The 19,958-nt window shown below is 47.2% G+C and overlaps 1 pseudogene; it reads right to left on the bottom strand.

Annotated features, from left to right (window-relative positions):
* Positions 1-431: 431 nt before the first annotated feature.
* Positions 432-18,306, bottom strand: LOC138998461 (alpha-ketoglutarate-dependent dioxygenase alkB homolog 3 pseudogene; annotated as a pseudogene).
* Between the last annotated feature and the right edge of the window lie 1,652 nt (positions 18,307-19,958).

Below are 19,958 nucleotides of genomic sequence, written 5' to 3'. Positions count from 1 at the left end.
CAAACACATGTCTTAGATGCTGCACTGTCCTCCTATTGGTGAGAATAATAAATTAACTTAAAAAGTAGGCAAAGGATCCTGAGCAGACATTTTAACAAAGGAGATAAAGACAGTGTAAACTATGCAAGAAGAAATGCTCACCATCAAAAATTCTTAGGGAAATGTTATTAGAACAAAAAAAAGTTAACAATATATTCATTGCCTGGCCTACTATTTAAAAAAAATAACCATCACATGTGCTGACAGCTAATGTAAAACCTGGAAATTTCATTACTCTGTGTGTCTGGGAAGGCAAAGGGAATGACCATTTTATTTATTTTATTTTATTTTATTTTTTGCATTTACACCAGCGCAAAGGCCATTCACATTTTTTTCAAATGGAGCAAGAGAGGGCAGCAGAAAAACTGTTTATAGACAGAATCATCCGTGAGCACAGCCGTAGGGGTTTTTAATTTGCCTAAACAAAATATGTGCTTTCAAGATGTGATTAGGGATTACTCTTCCCATAGTAAACATTTTATGGATGTGAACTGCTGGCTGGTAGTTAACAGGGCTCTGAGCTGGGAAGTCAGTCCACCCCTTGTCTTCCAAACAGCCATCCGGGGAGATCAGCTGGACCAGCCTCTAGAAGTTTCTTCATGGTGGAAGGGTTGCTCAGTTTCAGCACGGCTTCTCTCTCAAAGATTTCACATGACTGGTGCGCCCCTCTCGTGTCTGGATAGACTGTCCGAAAGGTCAGGTTTATTCTCTGTGCTCTAGAGTGGTACTCTTTGGGCACCCGATGCTGCCAGTCAGCTTGCGTAGCTCCTTCCATGATTAGCAAGGTCCCGTGATCCAAGGGTATCTTCACTCTTTCCACATATGTGTAGTCTCCATTCTCTTCTGGCGGGGGCTTCTTTCTCATCTCAAAAGTGCGCGTGGCACCAAAACTGAGAGAAGCAATGACCGGGCACCTCCCTCGTGAGGGTTCATCATCGCTGTGCCAGTCCACACTGTCCTTCTCGTTGCGGTAAAGGTTGCAGAGCAAGGAGTTGAAGGTGTGGCCCGTGTTCTCCTCAATTTGGTTCTTAAGTGTGCGCAGCACAGGGTGCCAGTGAGGAATTGGTTCCATAGTGATTCTGGAGTAAGTGTAAGGAAGTTCTCCATACCATGCTGTGAGTCTTGGTTGCTGGTAAGTTACATCCTCTCTGATGCCGGTCCTCTGTTTCCAGGGAACTTCCCGACAAAGCTGCTCCAATACCCAGTCGGCTTCTCTTAAGTCAACAAAGCCAGGATACAAACACACCCGAGATATGCCTGTGGGTGACTGGCTAATTTCATATACACCCTCTTTGTCAATCACTCGCGGCTCAGGGGCTGTGCGCACCACCTGCTGGGGTTCTTTAAATACAAATTGTTTGTCTGACAAATGATGCTCCTTGTTCGTCCAGGTCTGACCAGGGCTCTGGCGGAGATGGCTCTTAGCAGTGGTAGCTGGCTGAGCAATGGCCTGGCTCTTGGCTGAGCCAGCCCAGGCTCCCTGCACGCGGGCTCGCCGTCTCTTGTCCTCCATGTTGACCAAAAAGGCTTCTGCTCTTAGCTTTCAGAAGATTTCATTGCTGATGAACCGCACAATGGTTACCTTTGGGGGCCTGTTTCCTCCTCTGTGAACAGGACGCCAATCTCTCCCTCACGACTGAGATGCAGATTAAACGTCTTCGCGGGTGAACACCCGGCCCTCAACAAGGGTTAGCAACTTTGTCTGATAGACCCTTCTCTTCCAGGAGGCTCGGCGAGGTCCCGGAGGCCGCCGGGGAAAGGGCCTCAGAGGCGGTCCCCGCCCCACCGGCCCAGGCGCCCACCGGTGAACCCACAGGCTGCACCTGCCGGCTCCGGGCGCGCTCCGCCCTGGAAACAACGCTCAGTCCGGACCTGCTTCTCGGACCACAGATCTGCATATCTTAAAATATAACACATTCACCGACACTGCAACAGTTACATAAATAAAACATATACCTGTAGGAAGAACTGAATGCAATATTCCCAGCAGTTTTATTTATAAAACCCCAAATTTGGAAATAACTGAGACAATTGACAGATCAATTGATAAAGTGGTTTTCCATAGAATACATTATTAGCAATAAAAATTAACTATTTACATCAACATTACTGTTGAATCTAAAAATACCTGTGTAGCAAGAAGTCATAGTTTGTTAAAAATTATACAACTTATAGTGCCTATAAAATTATGAAAAATATAAACTAATCTATTATAAAAGGAAGTAAATCAATGGCTGTATGGAGGCTAGAGAATCCAGAAGAGTATAAAAGGGCAAGAGGTAAATACAGGGTGTGTAAAACTAGTTTTAGAATTGTTATTATTGAAAATAATACAACAGTTAACAATTAATTAAAGTATAAACTCTTATGGCTACTGTGTCTTATATTATTGGGCATGATCACGCTCACTGAAAGGTCATTGGTTTGATTCCAGTTCAGGGCACATGCCTGCTTGGATCTGCATTAGTGGGTGTGCAGGAGGCAGGAGATTGATGTTTCTCTCTCTCTGCCCTTCTCTCTAAAAATCAATAAAAATACATTTTAAAATATATAAAACTAAAGGCCTGGTTGATGAAATTCATGCACGAGAAGGGTCCCTAGGCCTGGCCTGTGATCAGGGCCAATCTGGGCCTTCCTTCCTCAGCTGCCAACTATTGGCCAGGGTCTCCCTTCATTCTGCACCACCCTCTGATGGCCAGCACATGTCATAGGGATCGATCAAACTCCCAAAAGGATACTTTGCATATTAGCCATATATGTGTGTGTGTGTATACACACACACACACACACACACACACACACACACACACACACGCAAACTAGAGGCCCGGTGCACAAAAATTTGTGCACTCAGGAGGGAGAGGGGGCCCCTCAGCCCGGCCTGTGCCCTCTCGCAGTCTGGGACCCCTCAGGAGATAACGACCTGCTGGCTTAGGCCTGCTCCCGGGTGGCAGAGGGCAGGCCCAATCCCTAAGTGCAGCCCCTGGTCGGGCTCAGAGCAGGGCCGATTGGGGAGTTGGGGCACTACCCCCTGTCATGCACAGAACAGGGTGAATCGGGAGGTGGCAATGCCACCCCTAGTCACACTCAGAATAGGGCCGATAGGGGAGTTGGGGCACCGCCCCGTCACACACAGAGCAGGGCAGATCAGGGGGTTGGGGCACCGCCCTCTATCTCCCACAGAGCAAGGCCAATCAGGGGGTTGGGGCGCTGCCATTGTCACACTCAGGGCAGGTCTGATGGGGAGGTTATGGCTCTACCCCATCACACACGGAGCAGGGCCAGTGTGTGGTGGGGGAGTTGGGGCGCCACACCCTGTCACACACAGAGCAGGGCTGATCAGGGGGTTGGGGTGCCGCACCCAGTCACACACAGAGCCACAGGGTGATCAGGGGGACGGGGAGCTCCCCCCTATCAGGCACAGAGCAGGGCTGATCAGGGGGTTGGGCGCCTTCCCATCACGAACAGAGCAGGGGGAATAGGGAGGTTGTGGCCCCGCACCGTCACACACAAAGCCGCAGGGTGATCAGGGGGTTTGGGCGCTGCCCCCTGTCACGCTGCTCCAGGGGCCAGGAGGCCTTACGGCTCCAATGATCCCGGTGCTGGGAGGTATGTTACCCTTTTACTATATAGGATAGAGGCCTGGTGCACGGATGTGGGCTGGTTGGTTTGCTCTGAAGGGTGTCCTGGATCAGCGTGGGGGTCCCGCTTGGGTGCCTGGCTAGCCTGGGTGAGGGGATGATGGCTGTTTGCATCTGGTCACACCCCCTTTGGAGTGGGGGTCCCCACTGGGGTGCCCGGCCAGTTTGGCTGAGGGCCGTTTTCAGGCTGGCAGGTGACTGAAGCTCCCAACCTCTCCCTTTTTTCTTTTTTTTCAATTCTTGGCCAGCTTTAGCTCTGAGGCTTGGCTCCAGCTCTGAGGCTTCCGCTGCTGAAAGCACGTACTGGGTTTGTTTGGGTTCTATAATTGTAACACTGTTGCGGTCCTGCTGGCTGAAAGCAGGCATCTGGTTTGTTTCAGTTCTACACTATTTCAACTCCAGCTCTGAGGCCCCAATGGCTGAAAGCAGGTTACTGGGGTTTTGTTTAGCTTCTATATTTGTAACATTGTTTCTTAGAGAGCAAGCTCAGAGGCAGGCAGTGGCAGGTGGGGAACGTTGGCTTCCTCCGTCACTGAAGCAAGCAAGCCTCCCGTTCACTTCAAGCTGCCTGGCTGCCGGCCGCCATCTTGGTTGGGAGTTAATTTGCATATTGCCCTGATTAGCCAATGAGAAGGGTAGTGGAGGTACGGCTAATTACCATGTTTGTCTATTATTATATAGGATATATATATATATATATATATATAGTCAGTTAAAATGAGAAAATAAATTTTGGGGTTTGCATACGCACAACTGGAAGCATACTTTTGCCCCACCATGGGTATGGGTACCAGAGAAGCATATTTTACATTTGACAGTTTCTGAGCTTTATCCATATGTTCAGCCTCACTAAATAGTACACATTAGAAACTTCCTTTTGGTTGCATGGCCATTATACATATACATACTAGGTGTACCACTTCATAATGCAATTTTTTTTCAATAGATGGAGTTGCATATATGTTGATATATATGCATGCCATTTTGTTGTATTGACAACAAACTTCAAACTTTCATGTCAAATCTGTTGAAGGTGATAACATCATAGATATTTTCACACTTAAAAATGTCGAATTTTGTGCAAAAAAAAGAGCATTTGCGGAAAGTTTTAATTCATTACTTTATTTTGAAGAAAAAGTTATTGTATACTTCAGGAAGCTTATGGTGAACATGCTCCACCTCAAGATATTTGTGAATGCTGGTGTACATGCTTTAAAAGTGATGATTTCTTTTTTTTAAAAAATATATTTTATTGATTTTTTACAGAGAAGAAGGGAGAGAGATAGAGAGTCAGAAACATTGATCAACTGCCTCCTGCACATCCCCCAATGGGGATGTGCCCGCAACCCAGGTACATGCTCTTGACCAGAATCGAACCTGGGACCCTTGAGTCCGCAGGCCGACGCTCTATCCACTGAGCCAAACCGGTTTTGGCAAAAGTGATGATTTCAATGTGAAAGACAAAGAACGTCCAGGTCAACCGAAAAAGTTTGAAGACCAAAAATGACGAGCATTATTGGATGAAGATGTGTGTCAAACACAAACAACTTGCAGAAAGATTAAACATTGCTCAGCAAACAATTTCTGATTGTTTACAACCAATGGGAAAGATTTTAAGGGAAGGAAAATGTGTGCCACATTAACTGAAAGAAAGACAAATGGAATCCCGAAAAGTCATCAGTAAAATGTTGCTTCAACAGCACAAAAGAAAGTATTTTTTTTGCATCGAATTGTGACTGGCGATGAAAAGTGGATTCATTTTGAGAATCCCAAATGCACAAAATCATGGGTTGATCTAAGTCAACCATCAACATCGACTGCAAGACTAAATCACTTTGGAAAGAATTGGTGGGATCAGGAAGATGGGGTATATTATAAGCCTCTAAAACCAGGTGAAACCGTTAATACTGATTGCTACCAACAACAAATAATATGAACCACGCTTTGATTACAAAATGATCAGACTGTGCCAGAAAACACGACAATGTAATTTTGCTTTATGATAATGAATCATCACACACTTTAAAACCAGTTAAAGACACATTAAAAGATCTTGCCTGGAAAGTATTAACCCAACCACCATATACACCAGACCTTGCTCCTTCAGATGACCACTTGTTGCGCTCGCTGGCACTCGCACTTTCTGAGCAGCACTTCAACACGTAGGAAGAAATGGAAAATTGGGTCTCTGAATGGTTTGCCTCAAAACAGAAAAAGTTCTATTGGGACAGTATACACAAATTACCTGAAAGATGGAGGAAATGTGCAGCTAGTGATGAACATTACTTTGAATAAAGCATTTTTGATATTTCTCTTGAAATTATCATCTTTTCTTTGATTACAAAATCCACCATTATTACCCTGTACACCTAGCAAGTAAAGCCTTAATTGTGGTTCCAAATAAAAACATAGCCATCCCTTTGTTGTTAGAAAATTAAGATGGCAACTCTATATAGACACGACCATCTCTCTCCTCATTTCTTGAGAGAATCATTGTTGCCTCTGTGGCAGAAAATACTGTCCAGAAGGGAAGGCTATTGCCATCACAATGATCAGAAATGCTGAACTGTCACAAGACACACAACCTGGGACTAATTATACGATTACCCTTCCTTTAGCTTTGAGTTTTTGCCTGTTGTGATAACCTTGAGGTGAACACCATAGAGGGGCCCAGGGAATCCCCAAAAACATGAGATTCTTTTCGCAACCAATCACTTCAGCTACAAAAAGAACAAAGAAGCTACAGGACTGGGTCATTTGTGAATAATGTTCAGAAGAGGCAATTTTCATCCTATATACTGATGTCTCCTCCACTCACTATGAAAACAGTGTTTATCCCAATATTAGTTGCACTTCACAGTGTTAAAACAAATGAAACCAGCCTGTGATATTTCACACAACATGGCTCAGGGCTCCTTTGCAGTACATAAGACATACTATGAACAGAGAATATAATTCATATTGTTCACAGGAGCACAACCGAAGACTCTTCTTCTCGGTGATCACTGACCTCACCAATAATACCGGCACCAGGCTACAAAATTAGAACCAAAAAGTCATGCAGATTTTCCTTAAAGGCCTTGGTCAGCAATAAAAAATAAAGCAATATTGGCCAAAGAGGGATTTTTGCCATTATTATGTGCCTTCCAACGTGCATAGAGTTTGGGACCCCACCATATTGTTCCCCTCTCCATGCTCACAGATGACAACTATCCTTTCAAATCATCCCAGGCAGTGAATATAACCCTCAAAATTAAAGGTACAAAAGCAAAAAACACCTTTACTAAAAGATCATAAGCCAGAAAAGAGGACAACAAGCAGTTTGTAGGGTGGTGAATTAGGACATAAAACAACTCATCATAGGATAATGTGAGAACAATGACAGAAGCACAAAAAAGGACTCTTCCTCTGGGGGAACACTGACCTCACCAACATTAGAGGCACCAGGCTGCAAACTAGAACCACAGAGTTATGCAAACTTTATTTCTTTGCCTTGGTCAGTGGTATAAAATAAGCCATTTTTGGACAAAGAATGACTTTTCTGACATTATTATAGCTTTCCAAAGCACAGAAAGTTTGGGAGCCCACCATATTTGTTCATCTTGCCATGATAATAGATCACAACTTTTGTATCAAATCATCCAGACAGTGAAATTAAAAAAATAAAGTTATGAAAGAAAAAACATCTTTACTAAAGATCATAAACCAGAACAGAGGACAGTAAGCAATTTGCAGGTTTGTGAATTATAAAGTAAAACAATTCATAAAAGCATAATGTGAGACCCACAATGTCCCTGAAAGTGGTAGCACTGCTTAGCTGAGGATGGGTGGTCTGGACAAACCCTGAGTCAAATGCATTCCCTAGTCAGAAAGGAAGGAAGATCCTGTCAAGAGCTTGAAGTAATCATAATGTTCTCAAGCACAAGTGAAAACACAGAATACATTTCCCCTGAGCACACAGAGGCTGGGACTGATGCACACTCTTCAGGTGAGCCAGGTGGTAGAGGTGAAATATCTTCAGCCACACATGCTCACTGTGGCACCAATCAGGTAGTAGGTCTGGGCATGTTAGCAAGTATAGTGCAGCTCCTTAAAGCCTCACTTGTACTTGAAACCGATGAGAAATATATCAGAGTGCATGTTCCATTAAAAGGGGTTTAAATTCAGAAAAATAGGTCTCAAAGACTCGCCTTCAGTGTTGTTATACTAAGTGAGAAAAAAAAATTCCCTGCACATTTAATACTTTTCTCCAGTGTGAACTCTGTGCTGTCTAGTGAGCTGAGCCCTTCAAGGGAAGGACATCCCACATTCCCTAGACTTATACAGCTTTTCTCCAGTGTGAACACCCTGGTGTTGTTTGAGGATAGATTTATCACTGAAGGACTTCCCACACTCCCAGTACTCATATGGCTTGTCGCCACTGTGAACTTTCAGGTGCCTTGTAAGGTTGGATTTATGGCTAAAAGACTTCCCACATTCAGTACATCCATATGGCTTCTCTCTAGTGTGAACTCTGAGGTGTACAGTGAGGTCAGCCCTTTGACAAAAGGACACCCCACATTGTCTACACTCATATGGTTTTTCTCCAGTGTGAACTCTCTGGTGTACAATGAGGTGAGCCCTTTTTCGAAATGACACCCCACATCCTGTACACTTATAGGGCTTTTCTCCAGTGTGAACTCTCTGGTGTTGTTTGAGGGTGGAGTTACCATTGAAGGACTTTCCACAGTCAGAGCATTCATATTGGCTTGTTGCCACTGTGAACGCGTAGGTGTCTAATAAAGTGATATTTTCGGCTAAAAGACTTCCCACATTCAGTACACTTATATGGCTTCTCTCCAGTGTGAACTCGTAGGTGTCTAATAAGGTGAGATTTTCGGCTAAAAGACTTCCCACATTCAGTACACTCATATGGCTTCTCTCCAGTGTGAACTCCCAGATGTTTAAAAAAACGAGATTTTAAAGTAAAAGTTTTCCCACATTCGGTACACTCATACATGTTCTCTCCAGTGTGAATTCTAAGATGTAGATTGAGGTGAGTCCATTGATGAAAAGATATCCCACATTCTCTGCATTTATATGGCTTTACTCCTGTGTGAACTCTGTTGTGTAGTTTGAGGGCAGACTTATTGCTGAAGGATTTTTCACAATGTCTATACTCATATGGCTTCTCTCCAGTGTGAAGTCTCAGGTGTTTAATGAGTGCAGACCTTTCTCTGAAGAAATTCCTGCATTCACTACACTCATACAGCTTTTCTCCAGTGTGAATAATCTGGTGTTGTTTGAGGATAGACTTATCACTGAGGGACTTCCCACACTCACAGCACTTATATGGCTGTTGCCACTGTTAACTCTCAGGTGCCTTGTAAGGTTGGATTTATGGCTAAAAGACTTCCCACATTCAGTACATCCATATGGCTTCTCTCCAGTGTGAACTCTGAGGTGTACAGTGAGGTTAGTCCTTTGACGAAAGGACACCCCACATTGTCTACACTCATATGGTTTTTCTCCAGTGTGAACTCTCTGGTGTACAATGAGGTGAGCCCTTTTTCGAAATGACATCCCACATTCTGTACACTTATAGGGCTTTTCTCCAGTGTGAACTCTCTGGTGTTGTTTGAGGGTGGAGTTACCATTGAAGGACTTTCCACAATCAGAGCATTCATATGGCTTGTTGCCACTGTGAACTCGTAGGTGTCTAATAAGGTGATATTTTCGGCTAAAAAACTTCCCACATTCAGTACACTTATATGGCTTCTCTCCAGTGTGAACTCGTAGGTGTCTAATAAGGTGAGATTTTCGGCTAAAAGATTTCCCACATTCAGTACACTTATATGGCTTCTCTCCAGTGTGAACTCCCAGATGTTTAATAAAACGAGATTTTAAAGTAAAAGTTTTCCCACATTCAGTACACTCATACATGTTCTCTCCAGTGTGAATTCTAAGATGTAGATTGAGGTGAGTCCATTGATGAAAAGATATCCCACATTCTCTGCATTTATATGGCTTTTCTTCTATGTGAACTCTGTTGTGTAGTTCGAGGGCAGACTTATTACTGAAGGATTTCTCATAACGTCTATACTCATATGGCTTCTCTCCAGTGTGAACTCTCAGGTGTTTAATGAGTGCAGGTCTTTCTCTGAAGAACTTCCTGCATTCACTACACTCATACCGCTTTTCTCCAGTGTGGACTTTCTTATTTTGAATGACGTTTAAGTGTTGTCTAAACACTTTCCTACATTTGTTACACTCATAAATCAGTTCCCCAGAACACACACCCTGATGTTGAACAACTTTCAGGTTGTGTTTGGCAGCGTTTTCACATTCACCCCATTGGTGAAGACTATTTCCATCAAGAAATTGCTGTGAAACCGCAATGTCACAGTGTAGGTCCTCAGTGTTGAGAGTGGCCTGGTGCCGGAGAAGCTCTGAGTTGTACTGCAAGTCTTCCCCAACCTCCCTGCTGGTGGAAGGCACCAACGATAAGAAGTTGGACCTACTCACAAAGGAGGCCTTCTCCATAGCTTGTTTCCAGGGCCCCTGACCACATTCATTCCTCTGTTGCTGGTGAGGGTTTGCACAGGAACAGGAGTCTCCAACACATGTGTCACTAAAAAAGGCCTTCTGCTCAAAGTCTGCTGCATGTAACCCAGTCAGGTCCAAAATACCTTTTAACACAAAGAAACACCATTTACACAGAGGGATCTTCTGGGTGGCTGGAGCTGTCTCAGCTCTGACCTGTGACTCTCCTACACTCTGATCAGAACAGGCCTCATCACCGTAGATTTTATGCCAACAACCTGAAAAGTGAGAAATGGTGAGGAAATGAATGTTGACAGTGGTGACAGGGGAAGTCCCATTACAAAAGTGTATTACACATCACACTTTGGATCCATGCAATTGTCAGAAAATAAGAGATGTGCAGGAAGGGTTAATAAGAGGCTCTTGTAACTTCCTGGGCTAATGAAGATCACAAAATAGGGAGGCCTCAGCAGAAATAAGACACAAACATGGCAAGCACCACATGGGTGAGAATATGGATCTCCAGCTAATACTTCAACTAACAGCATTCAGCATGGCTTGTCTGCTGGGGACGGGGATGAGCTGTAAAGAGATTGGTTAGGTCTTACTCCACGTAAAATTCAATAAAGGAGTAGCTGGTTTCAAGGACTAATTAGCACGTATGTGCACCTCATAACACAGGTGCAAGTTAATGTTGCAAAATACTGCAGAGGCACCAGTGCAAAGGAACAGGTGATGAAGAGGTGAGCAGTCAGCTCTGGGCCAGAGCAACACAGCTTGCTATCATATTCAGGGAAGAGTATATAAGAAACAACTGACTGAATGTCTCACAAGAGCAGGCCATGGTTCATGTAAGTAAAGACCATAACATGGCATAATGGACCTTTACGTAGAGAAAGCGGGCAGAAGTTGAAGCCATGCGTATGGACACTGTCAGCCTCCCATGAAGAGTAAGTGCAAGCTGGGACCGATTAAACTCACTAGAAGATTCCTGACTTTCTGTTTCCTATACTTTTTGATGTAACAGGTGTTAGGGATGTTCGTGGAGTCCTTTACTCAGGACTCTCCACCCAGCTCATTCCTGGCAGCCACAGCACATTTGACAAGGCAGTGGGGAAAATTAGCAGAGGCCATTTTGTCGCTGCAGGAGAGAGAAAACTATGCCTGAGGAATAAAGGAACAGAGGTCATCACCTCATGACACTGGGAGTAAGTGGAAATCTTACCTACAGATGACACAAGTGCAAACACTTCCAGCATCACATCACAGTAGAGAAGTCCCTGAGCCTCATCAAGGAGCTCCCACTCCTCCTGAGAGAAGACAATGGCAACGTCCTCAAAGTTCATATCCTGTTATCATGGGGACAGTACAGCCCAAGATCAGATTCACTCCTAAGATTCTAAGTCTGTCATATTGAACACCCTCCACATCCATCTGCTCTGTCCACTCTACACATAAGAGAAAATACCAGGCCTTAATTCCATGAAAGCCACTGTTTTCTTATATTCCTACTGACATTTTATCTTCCCACTATAATAAAAGCATTTGAGCAGATAAAAGATACCTGAGCTCCGGACCTCCCGTGTACACCTCACTGACTTTTATCAACAGACTGAGTGTCGAAACCACATGTTAAAGAGAGATGCTGGCGATAAAGATAGTGTGAGTGATTTGATACTGGTCTTGTCAGGCAATATCCCCAGATTGTTTCTGAAAGACACCAAAAACATTGCATCACACTTCACCCTCTTAAACCCAATCACAAGGTGCTGAGGCCATAACTTTGCACAACCTGTTGCACAGAGTTCTTTGAAACAACACTTCTCTCACACAGCTTCATTCCCAGAAGCACAACTGCAAAGGTAAGGCAAATTTGCTGTGGCAAGGAAACATTGTTTCCTATCACCTTTTTCCCCCAAATTATAATTCACCATCTTCATAATCTCTTACCCCTTACCCATGCCAGTGGAGATTTTGAAGACTGGGTTGTATTAACCAGGGTGTCATCCCCAACAACAAAAGGCAGGTGGTTAGTGAAATGGCACCTAAGCTCTGTAACTAAAGTGGAGCTCCAAAACATCCCACTTGACAGGCAATTACCATAAAATTCACCTTATTGGATCATCCAGACAACACCAGAAATGGACTCTTCCCTCATTCACTCTTATGTCAGTATCAGGGTCCTGTGGCCATCAATTCACATTCCCCTTTCAAGTGCACATCACTCTTTATCAAACTGGCTCACACCTGCATTCCCTCACCCCCATCCCCATAGTCCTCTCCTTGGCCTCTTTGTTATTACTCAGCATGTGTTGACCAGAGAATGCTTGCCAACATGTCTCACTGAACCTTCACTCAAGTCCCAGCCCCGATGGCCCTCTGCATTATGCTCAGTGAGTTTCACAGATGAACACTCAAGCCTCTAAGCCAATGGTTCTCAACCTTCTGGACCTTTAAATACAGATCCTCAGGTTGTGACCCAGCCATAAAATTATTTTTGTTGCTACTTCGTAACTGTAATGTTGCTACTGTTATGAATCGTAATGTAAATATCTGATATGCAGGATGGAGTTAGACGACCCCTGTGAAAGGGTTGTTTGACCAACAAAGGGGTCATGATCCACAGGTTGAGAACCGCTGCTCTAAGCTAATCCACAATACTCACTGCAATTTCCCACCACCAGGTCACACCAAAGGTCACAGTTAATCCTGGTGAGTGTTTAGAGAAGTTAATATGTATCAGCTCGAACTCATCATCTACACTAATAAAAGAGAAACATGGTAATTAGCGTACGACTGCTACCCTTTTCATTGGCTAATCAATGAGTATATGCAAATTAACTGACAACCAAGATGGCGGCCGGCAGCCATGCACTGAAGCGAGCAGGGAGGCTTGCTTGCTCCAGTGACTGCGGATTCCAACGTTCCCCGCCTAACTTGCTGGCCTCTCAGCTGCAACTCTAAGCAACTATGTGCTATGTTGCAAATAAGAAGCTAAACAAAACCCCAGAAACCAGCCGGACTGAAAGCCAGCTGGACCGAAACATTGTATCCATGTTTTCAGCAACGAGGCCTCAGTGCTAAAGCTGGCCCAGAATAAAAAAAAAAAAAAAGAAAACAAGGAGTGGTTGGAAGCTTTAGTCACTCGCCAGTGGGAAAACAGCCCCCAGCCCCTCACCCAGACTGGCCAGGCACCCCAGTGGGGACCCCCACCCTGATCCAGGACACCCTTCAGGGCAAACCAGCCAGCCCCCACCCATGCACTAGGCCTCTACTCTATATAGTAAAAGGGTAATATGACTCCCGGCACTGGGATCAGCGTGACAGGGGGCAGCGCCCAAACCCCCTGATCACCCTGCGGCTCTGTGTGTGACAGGGGGCGGGGCCACAACCTCCCTATCTGCCCTGCTCTGTTCCTGACAGGGGAAGGAGCCCCAACCCCCTGATCAGCCCTGCTCTGTGCCTGATAGGGGGGAGCTCCCCAAACCCCTGATTGCCCTGTGGCTCTGTGTTTGACAGGGTGCAGTGCACCAACCCCCTGATTGGCCCTGCTCTGTGTGTGACAGGGTGTGGCGCCCCAACTCCCCGCGCCCCCCCCACGGGCCTTGCTCTGTGTGTGACAGGGTAGAGCCATAACCTCCCCATTGGCCCTGCCCTGAGTGTGACAGGGTGCAGCGCCCCAACCCCCTGATCCGCCCTGCTCTGTGTGTGACAGGGGGCGGTGCCCCAACTCCCCTATCGGCCCTACTCTGTGAGTGACAGGAGGGAGCTCCTCAACCCCTGATCAGCCCAGCTGTGTGTGTGACAGGGTACGGAGCCCCAACCCCCCTGATGGGCCCTGCTCTGTGAGTGACAGGGGACAGCGCCCCAACCCCCTGATCGGCCCTACTCTCTGCGTGACAGGGGGTGGCGCCGCAACCTCCCCATCGACCCTGCCTTGAGAGTGACAGGGGGCGGTGCTCCAACCCCCAAATCGGCCCTACCCTGAGCGTGACTGAGGGTGGCATCGCAACCTCCTGATCTGCCCTGCTCTGTGCATGATGGGGCGGCACCCCAACTCCCCAATCGGCCCTGCTCTGAGCCTGATCAGGGGCTGCACCTAGGGATTGGGCCTGCCCTCTGCCACCCGGGAGCAGGCCTAAGCCAGCAGGTCGTTACCTCCCGAGGGGTCCCAGACTACGAGAGGGCACAGGCTGGGCTGGGGGACCCCCTTCCCCCCGCCCCCTGAGTGCACAAATTTTTGTGCACCGGGCCTCTAGTGGTTGAATAATTCTTTAGCCTCCAGGTAATCTCAGGTCCACTCATCTTTTAAAGGCCTTGACCACTGCAAAATGATTACCTATACCCAAACTCTATGTGACAACTTCTCTCCCTCTGCTGTGTTGTGACACCCACCTCCCACAAACAGTGGCCCCAGCAGGAAAGCCAGTTCTCAGGCTCACACTGTCCCTTCTGAGCTACTACTACCATTACCAACTTGACCATGATTTACTGTATTAAAGTAATCTACAGCCCTGGCTCATGTGTGTCAGTTGGTTGAGTAGAGACCCATGCACTGGTGAGGTCACATGCCTGGGTTGTATATATTTAATAAAGATACCTACTGGTTCCTGAATCAGCTCACTCGCACAAAAAGCCTTTTCACATGCTGGAACCTATGCCCTGGAGAAGCAGCCACCAACCTTTTGGATCTCACAGAGCACCAATGGTGCATGTACCACCAGTTGGGGACCACTGCTCCAAAAGTTTCCATAAACCAGCCGTCAGCAAAGTTTCCCGACCTCATAGACCACCAGTGGTCCACGGACAAATCATTGACGACCACTGCCCTGGACGACCTCCAACTCATTACACTGGTTTCCAGGAAGAAGGTTCACTTCACGAAGTCCTAGTTGTGGCCTTAGGAGTATGGGATTAGTGTCTGTTATACCCAGGTCCATGGGCTATAAGAGCAGCTGACAGTCCCAGGACACTGCTCTCGCAGAAAGCACAAGAGTGTGAAGCCCTGAAATAATCTTCACGAATCAGTACACCTAATTCATTCTGCATCTGCAGGAATCCTTGGAAAGAAAATCGTCTGTTGAGAGCCTGGCAATCACCCCCAGGAACTATGGGCCCAGGATGCTCAGTACCCTTGCCCAGCCCAGAGGCCAGGTGCCCTCCAGATGCCTCTATTATCTCTCAGCTCAGTCCTCAGTGCACACTCTTACCAGTTGCCTTATCATTTACAGGACTTCCCCTTCCTGTCCACAGCTGCTGTCCTCTGTCTTCTAGTCTGTTCTTCCTCTGAGCAATTTTAGGAAAAGTTAGAACCCTACCTCAGAAAATGTCCCTCCTTTTTTCAAACCCTCTATGGCCCCAGCATTCTGAGAATGAAAGTAAAACTTGTGCAAAACCACACCTCATCTCTTTGTTTGTTCCCTTTACACTGAAAACAGGCCTGGGTTTTCCTGATCTTCCCAGCTCAGCCCCATCACCTTGTCCTTAGAAGTTGGTACTGTAGCCTCTGGCCCTCTTTCCCCCATCACACCCTGTGTCACCCAGGAAAGACTCACTGTTCTGGATGTGGCTTCCTGGGCTGCAGTAACTGAGAGGTGCCAGTACCCAAGGCTGGAGGGTCAAATGGGGTCAGGCTGAGATAAAGCTGTGAGCAGAGAGGAGTCTGGGAGACACGGAGGCTCCAATCCCAGCCTGTTGGTACACAGAAAGTCTCAGACACACCACTGTACAGCAAGGACGCTGCCTCCTAGGCCTCTTCCTACTGACGACCAGTGGGCTGAAGCCTGTGAGTCCTTGAAGAAATTGAAGGGGTCAAAATGCCTGCCAGGAGGAGGAAGGTTAAGTCCTGCCCTAAGCAAATGCACTGACACCAAAATTGCCCCTTAGCTCCACCCATGTTGGCACACTCCACCTGGGTAATGTTGTTTTCCCAAAAGCCAAGAGGAGGGCTAGCATCCCAGCCAATGATATTGGTGAATAAAGGTAATGTGGTTCAATAAGTGGCCCTGGGGAAGGACAAGATGGGACTAGAGGCCTGGTGGCTGGAACAGAGGGGCAGATCTCCTAGGGAGAGGGTTTTGGGGAGAACTGGGAGAGATCCCCCAAGGAATATAGGCACAGGCAAAAATGGGAGACATCTGTAATACTATCAATGACACAAAAATATATTTTATTTTAAATAATATAGCCCAGCTGGTGTTACTCAATGGTTGAGCATTGACCTATGATCCATGAGGTCATGGATCTATTCCTCGTCTGGGAACATACATGGGTTGTAGGTTCAATTCTCAGTTCGGTGGGGATGAGGACATGTAGGAGGCAGCAAATCAGTGATTCTCTCTCATCATTGATGTATTTATCTCTCCCTCTCCTTTCTTCTAATATTAAAAAATATATATTTTTAAAAGTATATACATATAGCCAAAACTGGTTTGGCTCAGTGGATAGAGCGTCATCCTGCAGACTGAAAGGTCCCGGTTTCGATTCTGGTCAAGGGCATGTGCCTTGATTGCCGGCACATCCACAGTGGGAGATGTGCAGGAGGCAGCTGTTCGATGTTTCTAACTCTCTATCTCTCTCCCTTCCTCTCTGTAAAAAAGTCAATAAAATATATTTTTAAAAAAAGTATATACATATATGCATAGTCCATGGACATAGATAATAATGTGGTGAGGGCCAAGAAATGGTGGGGGCAGCATAGAGGTAAGCAAAGGGGGATGAGGATGGAGGAAATTGGGACTATTTGTAATAGAATCAATAAAAATAAAGATAGTTTGCCCACATGGCATGGCTTAGTAGTTGGGTGTGGACCCATGAACCAAGGTATCTCTAGTTCGATTCCAGGACACGGCACATGACCAGGTTGGGGGCTCCATCCCTGCAGGAGGCACACATGAGGCAGCGGATCAATGATTCTCTCTCATCATTGATGTTTCTCCCTCTCTCTCTAAAAAAAAAATCAATAAAAAAAAGAAGAGTGTTAAGATTGATTTGACTCAACAACACTGAGGTGAATGAGGGCATCATATTTTGTTCCCAGTCCTCTGAGCAAAATCATGCCTTCATCTGTCTTTATAGAAGATGTCCCAGGCATAACTGTGTTTGGGAACAGGAAGCAGCCTGCAGTGGGTCTGCCTCAGCTTGGTCTACAGTTTTTGAGTTCATTACTTCATGTTAGAAAAGATTTCACAACATGAGTTCAGAAGATTTTGAGGGTACATTAATTAAAGCTGGGGATCATGAAAGAAAAATTAGGCCTTATGATAGAACAAGCCACAGCAGAGAGATTAGGTGTGGCTCCTTTGACTCTCTAGAAACATTGTGGGAAATAAATGAGCCAAACTGAGGATGCTGTTAGCTCACTGGGCATTCAGAGAAAGGAGGTCTTGAGTGCAGATTCAGGGGGTTAGCCCAGGATGAGCTGCCACTGCTAGTTGCTACCCCGGTTACAGGTGAGTGGGATCCCTGAAAATCTTAGGAGAGCCCAGCTGGTGTGGATCAGTGGTTGAGTGCTAACCTATGACCCTGCGGGTCACTGATGGATTCCTGGTCAGGACACATGCTCAGGTGCATTAACCTTTAAAGTATGTCCACAGCTGCTCTCCTCTGTCTTCTAGTCTGTCCTTCCTCTGAGCAATGTTAGGAAAAGTTAGAATCCTGCCTCAGAAAATGTCCCTCTGTTTTCACAACCATCTATGGCCCCGGCGTCCTGAGAGTGAAAGTAAAGCTCCTCCTGCAAAACCTCCCCTCCTCTCTGTGTTGTCTTTACACCCACAAAAGGCCCGGGTTCCCGAGTCCTCCCTGCTCAGTCGCACCATCACGTCCTTACAAGGCGGCCCTGCAGCCTTTCACCCTCTTCCCCCATCAGCCATGTGTCACCCACGAGGGACTCACCATTCTGAGCGCTGGGACCTGGGCGGCAGGACCTGAGAGGCCGGTCCCCAAGGCTGGAGAATGAAATGGGGTCAGGCTGCGGGGACGCTGCGCGCAGAGAGGAGTCCGGGAGGCACACGGACGCCCATCTCGGGCTGTTGGGCTCAAGGAGCCTCAGACACACCCCGCACAGCAGGCGCGCTGCCTCCCAGGTCTCCTCCTCCTCACGACCAGCGCCCTGAAGCCTGGGAGTCTGTGAAAAAAGACCTAAAAGTAAAATGGCCACCGCGAGGAGGAAGGCGGAAGTCCCGCCCTAACCGGATGTACAGACACCAAAATGCGCTTTAGCTCCGCCTACACCGGCGCATTTCCTCCTGGGTAATATAGTTTTCTCCACCGCCCAGGCGACTACTAGCATCCCCGTCAATAACTTGGGGAATAAAGGTGTTGTGGCAGAGCAAGTGACATCTGGGGAGGGACAAGATGAGACCAGAGACCTGGCTAACTGGAATAGACTGAGGCATCTCCAAGGTGAAGAGGGTGGGGAGGAATGCAAGGGATTTAACAAAGAATGTATACACAGGGTCTAATTGGGAGACATCTGTCATACTAAAAACAATAAAAAATACATGTACTTAAAAAAAATTGAAATAATATATCCCAGCTGGTGGGCCTCAATGGTTGAGCCTCAAGCTATGAATCAAGAGGCCATGGTTCTTTTGTGTGTGTGTGTGTGTGTGTGTGTGTGTGTGTGTGTTTATTTGCTGGTGGCCCGGTGCATGAAATTTGTGCAGGGGGAGGGGGTGTTCCTTAACCCGGCCTACACCCTCTCTAATCTGGAACCCTCGAAGGATGTCCTACTGCCAGTTTACAGGGATCATGCCTAAACCGGCAGGTGGACATCCCTCTCGCAATCCAGGACTGCTGGCTCCTAACCGCTCACCTTCCTGCCTGCCTGCCTGATTGCCCCTAACCACTCTGCTTGCCGGTCTGCTTGCCCCCAACTGCCCCCGCCACTAGCCTGCTTGCCCCCAAATTCCCCCACGCCAGCCTGATCACCCCCAACTGCCCCCCTGCTGGCTTGCTTGCCCCCACTTTCCCTCGCCACTGGCCTGCTCACCCTCAACTGCACCCCTGCTGGCCTGCTCACTTCAAACTGCCCCCCACCGCTGTCCTGATCACCTCCAACTGACCCCCACTGATGGTCTGCTTGCCCCCAACTGGGCCCCCTACTGGTCTGCTTACCCCCTAATGGCCAAGCCCCCCCTACCAGCCTGATCACCCACAAGTGTCCTCCCCTCTTGGCCTCTAACCGCCTCTACCTCAGCCCTGCCACCAGGGCTTTGTCCAGAAGAATGTCCGGAAGGTTTCCTGGAAGGTCTCCCAGTCTAATTAGCATATTACTTTTTTATTAGTACAGATAGAGGCCTGGTGCATGGGCGGGGTCCTGCTGGTTTGCCCTGAAGGGTGTTCTAGATCAAGGTGGGGATTCCCTTGGGGCGTAGGGCAGCCTTTGCGAGGGGCCTGTGGTGGTTTTCAGGCTGGCCATGCCCCCATAGGGTGAGGGTCCCCACTGGAGGGACTGTGGCCAGCCTGGGTAAGGGGCTGATGTCTGTTTGCAGTCTGGCCAAGTCTCCCAGTCGGGACCGTTACCCCATGAGGGTGTGGCCAGCCTTGTTGATGGGCTGATGGCTGTTTGCAGGCTGGCCACACCCCCTTCAGGGGTGGGGGACCACTGGGGTGCCTGGCCAGCCTGGGTGAGGGGATGAGGGCTCTTTTCAGGCTGGCAATACCCCATTCAGGATGGGGGGTCCCACTGGGGTGCCTGGCCAGCATTGAGGAGGGGCTGATGGCTGTTTGCAGGTTGGCCACACCCCCTTGAGG

The sequence above is a fragment of the Myotis yumanensis genome, unplaced genomic scaffold (genome assembly GCF_028538775.1).
Source record: "Myotis yumanensis isolate MYYU_CA2020_CCGP unplaced genomic scaffold, mMyoYum1.0.hap1 SCAF_20, whole genome shotgun sequence".
NCBI classification, from domain to species: domain Eukaryota; kingdom Metazoa; phylum Chordata; class Mammalia; order Chiroptera; family Vespertilionidae; genus Myotis; species Myotis yumanensis.
The sequence above is the reverse complement of the archived record's forward strand: the minus strand, read 5'-3'. Positions and strand labels throughout refer to the sequence as shown.